A 13030-nucleotide genomic window follows, 5' to 3' on the forward strand; every position below is an offset into this window, starting at 1 on the left:
AATCATGGTGAACAGATAAGATATGGGGCTATCTCAATTTTTTGTATCTGCTGAGGTTTACTTTGTTATTAAGTATGTGGTCAATTTTTGAGAAGATTCCATGAGGCGCTGAGTAGAAGATGTATTCATTTGTGTTTGGATTTTATAGATGTCCTTTAAGTTCCTTTTAGTCATGACATCTGTTAAGTCTCTTATTTCTCTGTTAAGTTCCTTCCTGGAAACCTGTTCATTGATGAAAGTGAAGCATTGAAATCTCCTACTATTAGTGTGTGGGATTTATGCTTTAGTGCTGCTTCTTTTACATATGTAACTTCTATTTCATTGGGGCTTAAATGGTCAGTATTGAGACATCACTTTCATTGATTTTTCCTGTGGTGAGTATGAAGTGTCTTTCTCCATTTGGTTTGGTTAACTTTAGTTTAAAATCTATTTTGTTAGATATTTGGATAGCTACACACATGTAGGGATAAGTCCCGCCCCTTAAGGGGCGTGTTCGCCTCGGGCTAATGTCTGCCTATAAATTTGGCGAGCAAGCTCCGAGCTGCTCACTTCTGCTTTCCTGGTCTCCGCGGGAACGGTGGTTCTGTAAGTCTATTTCTACATTAAAGCTATATATATATATATATATATATATATATTTACACTCTGTCTGCATTCGTTTACGCCGCTACATTTTGGCGTCCAACGTCGGGCTATTTTGCCCCCGACTCAAGCGGGTAGCCCGCTAGCTAACACAGCACCCTCCCGGGTGCTGTTTTTCAGTTCGTGACTCCGGCCCCAGTGCCGAGTCCGAGACACACTCGGCGACACAGGCCCATTCTGCCTGCCTTGGCTAAGTTTTGCAGCGGAACCCCACTGCCTGAATTAGCAGAAGCTCAAGTACTTGCGGTTTTGCAACAAAAGCTGCCACAGTGTCAGATTTGGTCTGTTACAAAGTGACTTGGCCGGTTGTGGTGGCGCACGCCGGTAGGATTTGCTGAAGGAGGCAGAGGCAGGAGGATCACAAGTTTGAGGCCGGCCAGGCAGTGGTAGAGCACGCCTTTAATCCCAGCACTTGGGAAGCAGAGGCAGACAGATCTCTGTGAGTTTGAGGCCTGCCAGGCCTTGGTAGTGCACGCCTTCAATCCCAGCACTTGGGAGGCAGAGACAGGCGGATCTCTGTGAGTTCAAGGCCAGCCTGGTCTACAAGAGCTAGTTCTAGGACAGGCTCCAAAAACACAGAGACCACCACTGGCAGGAACCGATCTTTGCAGGTAAAAAAATTTTCTTTTATAAATAAAATGTCTGAACACATTACTGTTCAAGAATTTAATGATTTTTTTAATTGTACCATGTGGGAGATTTTACAAGAGGTGTCTATCACCCCACATATATGGATCCTTCTGGGAGTCGTAGTTTTCATTGGCACCAAATGGTTTGATAATAGAAATATGATAAAGACTTTACGAGACGAATCCAGGATTCTTAAGGTAGAGATTGAACGCTTAAAAACAATTGAGAATGACAACAATCTTCTCAAGAATCAGTTTGAAGTTCTTCAGGCTGATAACAATCTTATCAAGAATCAGTTTGAAGTTCTCCAGGCTGATAACAATCTTCTCAAGAATCAGGTTGAAGTTCTTCAGGCTGATGTTAAGGAGAAATTCATTAGTATGGAAGAGGGAACAGCTGATCTGGACCATAAGATTCAGTCCCTTTCTGTTGGAAAGGAAACATTAACTGAGAGAATCAAAACTGCTGAATGTGACAATCGGATTTTGTCTAAAGCTTATGACAGATTGACGGAAAGATTGTCAATACAAGAAGGCACAGTTTATGCCATAAAAATTATGTCCAAAGATGAGATGTTATCTCTAACGGACAAACTTCATACATTAGAATCCTCAATGAAGGCTTTGGAACATAATTCTGGACAGGAGTTTCAGACATTGCAGAAGGCAATGGTGAACAGAATTGAAAAGATTGAGGAATTTCTAAATTCTGATGAAGAAGAGCAAAGGGTAGAAAGGCAAATTTTAACTACATCTGTGGGTAAGTCTCTCCGGGACAATTTCCACAAAGCTCTACCTACAGCTCTACCTGCCTTTCCAGTAATAACAACAGAGAAGGTGATTGGTTCCAAAAACCCTAGGGTCATCAAGGAGGATACATGGGAGCCTGTGCGTATGAATGATCTCAAGGAAATAAAACAGGCTGTCATGACTTTTGGGATGCAAGCCTCTTTTGTTAAAGAGATGCTAAGATCTTGGGCCACGACAAGCAGAGCAACCCCCTCAGACTGGCTCCAGCTGAGCTCTGCGGTACTCGAGAGTGGACCGCAATTGAAATGGAAATGCTTATTCAGGCAAGAGGCTAGACTCTTAGAACAGCAGGAAAAAGCGAAGGGAATTGACATTTCCCTAGATCAAATTCTAGGTGAAGGGCCCTTTTCCGATCCTCAGGAACAAGCTAATTTGGATGAAAACACACTCTCCATGTGTACTACAGCAGCCTTAAGGGCTTGGGACAGGGTACAAGACCCAGGACAGAGAATGGAATCATTTGTCAGAGTTAAACAGGGTCAGAGAGAACCCTTTAGTGACTTTTTACAAAGATTAACTAAGGCTGTACAAATAGGAATATCTGACCCAGAAGCAAGACGTATAATGATTGAGTCTTTGGCTTATGAAAATGCAAATGTGGAATGCAAAAGGATTTTGGGTCCTTTAAAGCTCAGATCAGCGCCGTTGGAAGAATGGGTCTTGCATACACTCAATGTTGATACATTTGATTATGGCACTGAAGCATGGGTAGAAGAAGCAATTTCCAATGGTAAAAGGAGACACCAGAATACCAAATGTTTTAATTGTGGAAAAATGGGTCATATTAAAAGGAATTGTAAACAACGGGTTTTCAGAAATAATAATAATAATAATAATAATGCATCTTTCAGAAATAATAATAATAATGCATCTTCTAGAAATAACAGAAATAGGAGGACTCAGCCTTCAGGTTTATGTAGAAGATGTGGAAAGGGCAGACATTGGACGAATGAATGCAGGTCTACAAGAGATAGACAAGGCAACCTGATACAGCCGGGAAACGTGAGAGGGGGGGCCTCACAGGCCCCCATGGCAAACATGGTTCAGTCATATCCAGTTTCTGCAGAGAACGTGCCTCATCAGGACAATTAGGAAGCCCCATGCCTACTGTTACAAGCAATAATGATCAGAAAGATAAGTTACGTGTGTTTTGGCAAACTTCTATAAATGATCAAAGACCTAAACTGAGAGTGTGTGTAAATGGCATTTTTATTACTGGCCTGCTGGACACAGGTGCTGATGTAAGTATCATTACCCCAGAATCTTGGCATCCGTATTGGCCTCTTCAGAATGTAAATGTTCAGCTCCTGGGAATTGGAACCCTATCTCGAGTAAGGCAGAGCATGAGATGGGTTGAATGTATAGGGCCAGAGGGACAAATAGGAAAATTAAAGCCATATGTAGCCAATATTGCAATGAATTTATGGGGTCGTGACCTATTACAACAATGGAATACTGAAATTAACATCCCTGCTAAATCTAGAGCCTATATTTCTGAGAATAATATTAAAAGATATTACAAACTGAGAAAACCGGCCATTCGGGCTGTAAAAGAACAAGCAATTGATGTCCCTTCAGAGATACCAACAGCCTTGCCTCTAAAATGGTTGACTGAGAAACCAATATGGACAAAGCAATGGCCTTTAGCTGAGGAAAAGTTACAGGCTTTAGAACAGCTGGTACAAGAACAATTAGATGCTGGACATATAGAAGAATCTACCAGCCCTTGGAATTCTCCTGTATTTGTGGTTAAGAAAAAATCAGGTAAATGGAGAATGGTGACAGATCTCAGGGCCATCAACAAGGTTATTCAACCTATGGGCCCTCTGCAATCTGGAATTCCTTTGCCCTCTTTATTACCAAAAGGATGGCCTCTCATAGTTATTGATTTAAAGGATTGTTTTTTCACTATACCTTTGCAAAAAGAAGATAGAGAAAAATTTGCCTTCACAGTGCCTACTTACAACAATTCTCAACCTTCGAGGAGGTACCACTGGATCGTTCTCCCCCAGGGTATGTTAAATAGCCCCTCCCTGTGCCAATATTTTGTGAACCAACCATTGCAAATAATACGCAAGAAATTTCCCAAATCTATAGTATACCATTACATGGACGACATCTTGTTATCCGATTCAAACATGGATACCTTGAACAGACTGTTTGAAGAAATAAAGATACTTTTACCTAAATGGGGATTGCAAATAGCTCCTGAAAAGATTCAGAAGGGAGATTCTGTTAATTATTTAGGTTATAAAATAGGTTTGCAAAAAATTAAGACACAAAAAGCACAAATTAGGAGAGATCGCCTACGGACTCTTAATGACTTTCAAAGACTGTTAGGAGACATTTCCAGTCTACGACCAGCTATTGGAATAACACCTGATCTAATAATTCATTTGAACAAAACCTTGGATGGTGATAAGGATTTAAACAGTCCCAGAGAATTAACAGCTGAAGCAGAAAAGGAACTGACAATGATTGAGGAAAAATTACAACAGGCACATGTGGACAGGGTGAATCCAGAGCTCGATTGTATTCTCGTCATACTACCATCAAAAATTTCTCCTACAGGAATTTTAATGCAGAGAGATGATATTATTTTGGAATGGATCTTTTTACCACATAAACCAAGTAAGAAACTGAAAACTTATGTGGAAAAAGTCTCTGAGTTAATTATAAAAGGCAAGCTGAGACTTCGTCAACTAGCAGGTATAGACCCAGCAGAAATTATAGTGCCTTTCACTGCTGATGAACTAAAGAAATTATGGGAAGATAATGAACCATGGCAAAGAGCTTGTGCTAATTTTTTGGGAGACATTAATAACAACTATCCAAAAAGCAAGCGGCTTAACTTCATAAAGAGAACTTCTTGGATTCTTCCTCGAATCGTCCGTGATGCTCCAATAACTGGAGCCCGTACATTCTATACTGATGCCAATAAATCAGGGAAGGCAGGTTACAAATCAGAAGACTTGGATAAGGTGGAACAAAGTCCATATACTTCTGTCCAGAAGGCGGAATTATATGCCATTCTTATGGTGCTAAGGGATTTTAAAGAACCTATTAATATAGTTACAGATTCACAATACGCAGAAAGAGTTATTTTACATATTGAAACTGCTGAATTTATACCTGATGATACTGAACTAACCTCATTGTTCATCCAGGTTCAAGATTTGATCAGGAACAGGCTTTGCCCTATGTACATAACACACATCCGATCCCATACGGGTCTGCCAGGTCCTCTAGCACAAGGTAATGCAGAAATTGATCAATTATTGATTGGTAGTGTGCTACAAGCCTCTGAATTTCATAAAAAACATCATGTTAATAGCAAAGGTTTGAAGAAAGAGTTTTCAATTACATGGCAACAAGCTAAGGAGATTGTAAAGAAATGCCCTACTTGCTCTTTCTATAACCAAACGCCACTGCCTGCAGGGGCTAATCCAAAGGGCACCCAAAGGAATGAAATCTGGCAGATGGATGTGTTCCACTTTGCAGAATTTGGCAAATTAAAATATGTACACCACACCATAGACACATATTCAGGTTTTCAATGGGCTACTGCCCTGAGCTCAGAAAAGGCTGATTCAGTAATCACACATTTATTGGAAGTTATGGCCATCATGGGTATACCTGCGCAAATAAAGACAGATAATGGTCCAGCATATGTATCTAAGAAAATGAAACGCTTTTTTGATTATTATAATATAAAACACATTACAGGTATACCAAATAATCCTACAGGTCAGGCAGTTATAGAAAGATCAAATCGTACTATAAAGGATATGCTGAACAAACAGAAAGGGACTGAAAATACCCCCAGAAATAGATTACATAATGCTTTACTAACCTTGAATTTTCTTAACGCTAATGAGAAAGGAACGACAGCAGCAGAAAGACATTGGATAATGGAAAAGTCTGCTGAACTAAATCAACCGATTTATTTCAAAGATGTGCTGACCTCTCAGTGGAAGCCAGGAGATGTGCTACGTTGGGGAAGGGGTTTTGCTCTTGTTTCCACAGGAGAAGAAAAATTGTGGATACCATCAAAATTAATAAAGTTTCGATTTGAAGAGGAGAAACCTCTTGGAAAGGAGAAATGACAACTCATCCACAACGATGATATTCATACAGGTGGTAAGAAAAACATATAGAATGGGGGCAGGGTTCTGTTCTTATCTCCACAGGAAAACACTCATCTTTGAGAAATTCAAGAGACCCTGGATGTTTGGATACTGACAGATGGAAAAATACCTGCCCAATAGGAAATATCAAGACAACTGAATGGGTTGTGTAAGTAATATTAAACCATATTTCTAAATTTATAAAGCTGGTTTTGAAGTTGGACTCTGGCTCAGTCCCTCTCCAATTCCAAGCCTGTTAGTAAGAGAAAAACCCAGAGTTTCTGGAGTTTCTGTCTCATGTCAAGAGCCATGATATGGGACAGAAAGAAATATGAGTTTAGAAAACATCTTTGCTTTTCTTCATATCTATCATACTTTTCATTGAATATATCTATCATGTCTTTCATTGAATATATATGTCTATATATGTCTATATGATTAATGTTTAAGTTTTTCATAATGAACAATGAGTTTTTCCTGAAGTGACATTTGAAGTTTCCAGGAAGAAGATGGGGCCCCATAACAACAACTCCACCCTGGTTGATATGACGTCATGATACTGATAGCGCTACTACAAGACCTGCTTTTGGTACCAGCTGCACAAGACAGTTCCAACTTGGTTAGCTGAAATGGTGCACATCTTATACAACATTTTGGCCAGACCTGCACGAAAATACTCAGAGACTATTTGCAATTTTAAAAGACATTATCTTGAAATTTAACCATCATTTTACTTTCACAGGATCCCCCAGAAAGAACGTCGCCCCTATGACAGCAGGAAGTAATTCTAGAGAACGACGTCCCCTCTCCCAGTAAAGTTTGCCCTTGGGTTTAGGGACATCATTTAGGGGTTGATTATAATTAGTATATGATTGAGGGTTGGGAGAGGAATTTTATAAGCTCAAGGATCATTTTGAAAAAAAAAAAAAAGAGGGAATGATGGGATAATAGATTTATAATTGTGAGTTACTGCTTTTAGACAAATATATTGGTATCAATTCTTGTATAATGAAACAAAGTTAAATTATATGGACTATTGTACGCATGCATGTTTCTACCTCTGTTTAAAACATTCTTATGTATTGACATATATTGTATTGATATATATATATAGTATATATTTACCATATTGCAGTGTACATTTCTACCTCTGATTAAGATACTTATATAATATTTGTGTATTGATATATATTTACCTACTGCAATGTATATTTGTACATTGTTTATATTTGGAGGTCATTGTCCTCATTTGTTTCACAGTTGTTTATTGTCTTATTCTTTAAGTTAGATAGATATTGAGAATTATATAGACTAATTGTCATCTAAGTTTGTCATTTATAATTAGACTAATCAGGTTCTTTAGATATATAGAGATTATACTCAGTATAGATAGATAATCTTCAACCTCTTCAAAGAGCTGTAGAAAATGGCCTTTAATCTAACTCAGAGTTTCGTGATAGTGAGACACAATTGCTCCTGGCAACACCGCTCTATTCCCGAGAGAATGTTGAGCACCAAAAACACTCCATCTGGAGCCTTTCTATTTGGCAGAACTGGCCTTTGGGCAAAGAAATGCCCATACCTCAACCACTGACACAGATACAGAGCGTGCATCAATGGATAAAACAGGACTGTCATATCCTGCCAAGACAGGGTAAGATAGTTTTGAAAAGTTCCTTGCCTTTAATAATGGTATGTCAGTTATGTTAGGCCTTAGCCAAAATTGGTTGACTCAACGTTGCAAACGAGACTTTGGGTGATTGCCCAGGTAGTCAGTTGTCTCTGTCAATTGTTGCACATTTTGGATATATCTCGTTTGTTGAGTAGTGTTTATTCCCTTCTCAGATCTTTGACTGAGTTGAAGATTATATAATTGTAGTTACTCTTTATATTATTTGGACTTCTTGAGATAGAATGTTTAGCAAAGCTTTTGTTCTCAATATTGTTTGTTGTATTTATTATTTGTTGTTATTGTATATAGTTGTATTTGGTTTAGTTCTGTCTTATTTAGACAAAAAGGGGAGATGTAGGGATAAGTCCCGCCCCTTAAGGGGCGTGTTCGCCTCGGGCTAATGTCTGCCTATAAATTTGGCGAGCAAGCTCCGAGCTGCTCGCTTCTGCTTTCCTGGTCTCCGCAGGAACGGTGGTTCTGTAAGTCTATTTCTACATTAAAGCTATATATATATATATATATATATATATATATATTTACACTCTGTCTGCATTCGTTTACGCCGCTACACACACACTTGTTTCTTAAGTCTATTTCTTTGGAAAACCTTTTCCCAATGTTTTACTCTGAGGTAATATCTGTCTTTGAATTTGAAGTGTGTTTCTTATATGCAACAGAAGAATGGATCCTGTTTTTTTTTTTTTTTGGCATCCAAATATGTGAGCCTATGCCTTTACATAGGTGAATCGAGTCTACTGATAATGAGAAATATTAATGACCAATGATTTTTAACTCCTGTTATGGGGGATGAGTACAAGTGTTTCTACTTTTTTATGGGTTGCTGGTGTTAGGTTATCTGCTCCCTGTTTTTATGGGTTGCTGGTGTTAGGTTATCTGTACCCTGTTTTTTCAAGGGTGCAGATAACTTTTTTAAATTTGAGTTTTCCTTATAGTACTTTCCATAAGGCTAGATTTGTTTATAGGTAATGTTTAAATCTGGTTTTGTCGTGGAATATCTTGTTTTCTCTGTCTATGGTGATTAAAGCTTTGCTGGGTGTAGGATTCTGGGTTTGCCTCCAAGAATTCTCAGTGTTTGCAACACAACTGTCCAGGACCTGGGTTTCAAAGTCTCCATTTAGAAGAAGGGTTCAATTCCAATAGGTCTTAATATGTTACTTGATCTTTTTCCTCTGTACCTCCTATATTCTTTCTTTATTCTGTATTTTAGTGTTTTGTTTTCTATATGGTGAAGAGATTTTTTTTGGTCAAGTCAATTTGGTGTTCTGTAAGGTTCTTGTACCTTCATAGGCACATCTTTTTTTGGTTGGCAAAGGTTTCTTCTATGATTCTGTTGAATATATTTTCTGTGACTTTGAGCCACAATTCTTCTCCTTTAATGCCTATTATTCTTATATTTGGTCTTTTCCAGATGTCCTTGATTTCTTGGATGTTTTGTGTTAATAATTTGTTGAATTTAACATTTTCTTTAACCGATCAATCTATTCCCTCTATCATATCTTCATCTCCTGCAGTTTTCTCTCCTTTGTCTTGAATTCTTTTGGATATGCTTTTATCTGTAGTTCCTGCTAATTTAATCAGATTTTCCATTTCCATAATTCTCTCAGTTTGTGTTTTCTTTATTGCCTCTATTTCAATTTTCAAGTTGTGAACTGTTTCATCTGTTTGCTTCACCTGTTTGGTTTTTTTGTTTGTTTGTTTGTTTGTTTGTTTGTTTGGCATTCTTTAAAAGATTTATTGATTTCTTCTAATTTTTGTTTGTCTTTTTTTCCATTTCTTTTAGTGAATTTTTCATTTCCTTTTTAAGGGACTCTATTTTCTTCATATTGTTAACTTTAATGTCATTTTCTTCTGCTTCTCCTGGGTTAGGATTTTCAGTTCTTCTTGTTGTAGGACCACTAAGTTCTTTCGTTGTGATCTTCCTCCTTAGCTGTTGAATGTATTCTTGTATTTGTGCCTACCCATCTTCTCTTCCAACTGGTGAATGTGGTGGTTTGGCCTCTTTGTTCAATCTTTATAGTGGGTGTCTTTGTCTCAGGGATTCTTTTTTGGGTCAAATGTTACTTTTGCTGTCTGTATCACGGGGTTTCCAGGGATGGGAGGGTTTGAGGGTGGAGTGGAACTTGTAGATTACAGGGTCTAATGGTGGGTTTTGTAGCTACCTGCTTGCAAAAGACCTTGTCCAGCTGAAGGACTGGTTACTCACCCCTTTGTCTGCTCTGTGAACTTGCAGTCTGTGTCTAGGATAGCTACTGAGTTCATGGGGGTGGAGTGGGAGTTGTAGACTACAGGGTCTGATGTGAGGGTGCTGGAGCAGCCAGCTACTTGCCTGCTGGCAGGATACTGCAGCGAGGTTGGTGGGAAAAAAGCCCAGAGTATTGCCCTGAGGCCTAGGGCCTAGAGACTGAGCTGTCTAGCTGGTTAACTGGTCACTAATCCCAGATCATAATTTTTACTATCTAGTTTACTTTCCAGATTTGTTTCTCAATGGCTGTTGAAGAGATGACTTCCAAAGGATTTACCACTATTTTAGTTAGGGATTCTATTGCTGTGATGAAACACAAAGTTGGGAAGAAGGGTTGATTAGCCTTACATTTCAGCATTGCTGTTCATCACTGAAGGAAATCAGGATAGGAACTCTAACAGGGCAGGAACCGATACAGAGGCCATGGAGGGGACCTACTTACTGACTTGCTTCATGCCATGACATGTTCAGTCCACCTTCTTATAGAACCCAGGACTAGCAGTCCTCCCACACTGATCAGTAAATGAAAAAAGTCTTACAGCTGCATCTCATGGGGTCATTGTCTCAACTGAGACTTATTCCTCTCTAATGACTCTAGTCTGTGTCAAGTTGATACACAAAAATGTACAACCCCCTTATTGTGGACTCTGAGGACACTATACTCATATAGTATACACTCACACAAACATACAAACATGCATACAAATCAAAATAAAAGTGATTTTTAAAAAAGACTATAATGTAGAACCCAAACCACAAACAATGGAAAGTTTTGGGCCATTGAGACTGCATAGTGGGTGAGTTGGCTTGTTATCAAGCCTGATGACAGGAATTCTGTTTTTGGCACTGTATTATGGAGTGAAAGAAATGACTTCAACTAATTGTTCTCTGTCTCCCTCAATTACAATGTGATACACAAGTCCCCTTCCACAATACCAGATAGATAGATAAAAATAAATACACACACACACAGAGACAAAGACAGGGAGAGAGAGACAAAGAGAAACAATTTTAAAGAAAGGTTTTTGTTATTATTCATTATATTCACAAAATACCATCTAAATTGAGAAGATAAAAGAAGCCAATCCTGCAAAAAAAAATTTTAGTGCTTTTTTTTAAGTGACCTCTGGAAAGGGCCACTTAGATGAACTTCAAGGATCCTGATAGTCTAAATGTATTTAAAACTTCACTCAGTAGTCAGGATATAAATGGATAGTTTCTCCATAGATGCCTGAAAATGGACAGAATGTCTGTATTCAAAAGCACAAATATTTCAGAATAAATATAAGGGAAAGGCTGTGTGTAGTGTTATATCACTAAGCTACAATGTATGACGTACTGGGCTTAATCCTGAATATTTACAGAATTAACTTCTATGTTTACCGCTTCCACACAGCTCAGAAGCCACTTCCTGAACACAAATTCTATCCTAACTGCTGTTGACAGGAGCTTACCTAGGGCTATACCTTCCCTTGAAAAAAGAAGAGCAACTTTCCCTCTTTGTGATTATCAGCATCACAAATGGTTCCATAATAAATTTGTTGGGCCTCCATCCACTTGAATCTTATGAGCATTTTCCCAAAGTCCTCCCCTCTGACATTTCCAAATATTCAGCACTTTTCTTTATAAATTTACAAAGTTATAAGTCATATAGTTATCGGTGTCATGACAAATCTTTTAAATTGCAGTATTTGTAAATAATGTCAGAAAATTGGAGTCAATCCAATCTATTGTTCCAAAAGAGAAATAATTTGGAAGGCAAAACTGGATTAACTGCTAGGAGCACTGTTCCTTAGTACAGCAAAACCTACCTGTCCAGTCATAGCATGATGGGGTCAATGATCCATTGTCTTCCTCTTGACATTTTCTAGTCAGAAAAAGTAACATTAAAGAGTAAGGAACCAGGTAAAAAGTAGCAATCTAGGCTCAGAAAAGATAATTTTAAGTTCTCAAAGGAAAAAAAAAGGAAGGCAAAATAAGCAATATTTGAAGAACTACTGGTCAAGAGTTCTTATTGTTTCTATCTAAGTAAGATAAGCAAACTTTAGATTCAATCATTCTCATGCAACAAATAAATATAAAAGAAAAAAAAAGATTTGTCATAGTCAACTGCTAAATAAAACAAAATATTACAATAACAAAACTGAGAACTCACTTTTCAGTGAAGATTATAGAAGCCAAAGCACAGTGTTAGAACATATTTAAAATAAACAATAAACAAACAAAAACCAAAAATACCTGTCACCCTTGTTATTCATATTTCAAGGCATTTTAAAAATTGAGGGGAAATACAATGATTTCAGACCAAACAGAAAACTTCAGGAAGGAATGGCAAAATTCACAGTGTGTTGATGAGCCTTCATTTACAAATTTGGTCATTTGAGGTTCTCATAAATTCATTATTCAAATGCTTAATGGCCAGTTGGGATTTATTAGAAGATATGGGCCTATGGATAAGGATGCAGTTCTCAGATACTCAGATACTTATCCAGGAGCATGCCAACCTTCCTGCAACCACGTTCCATGTCATGAGGACTAACCCTTTGAAAATGTAAATAGGCATTCAATGGACCTTATTTTTGTAAGAGTTACCTTGGTCATGGTGTCACTTTCACAGTAATAGAATAGTAACTAAGATCGAAGTTGGTACCAGGGAATGGCATATTTCTGTGATAGGCCTAACCATGACTTGTTGGATGAATATGGAAGACTTTGGGACTTTGGACTAGAAACTGTTGAATACTTTAAGTAGGGATTAAATAGGACAATTGAATGAGCATGCATAATGATTCTTATGGTAATATAACCTGAAGCAGACCAGCTCAAGAAGTTTAAGGGAAGAATATTAGCAGATGACTTAGAGAGCATTGTGATATGTTAGCAAAGA

The sequence above is a fragment of the Microtus oregoni genome, unplaced genomic scaffold (genome assembly GCF_018167655.1).
Source record: "Microtus oregoni isolate MIOR12 unplaced genomic scaffold, Mior012 000010F_ref0000083, whole genome shotgun sequence".
In the NCBI taxonomy this organism is placed as follows: Eukaryota; Metazoa; Chordata; class Mammalia; order Rodentia; family Cricetidae; genus Microtus; species Microtus oregoni.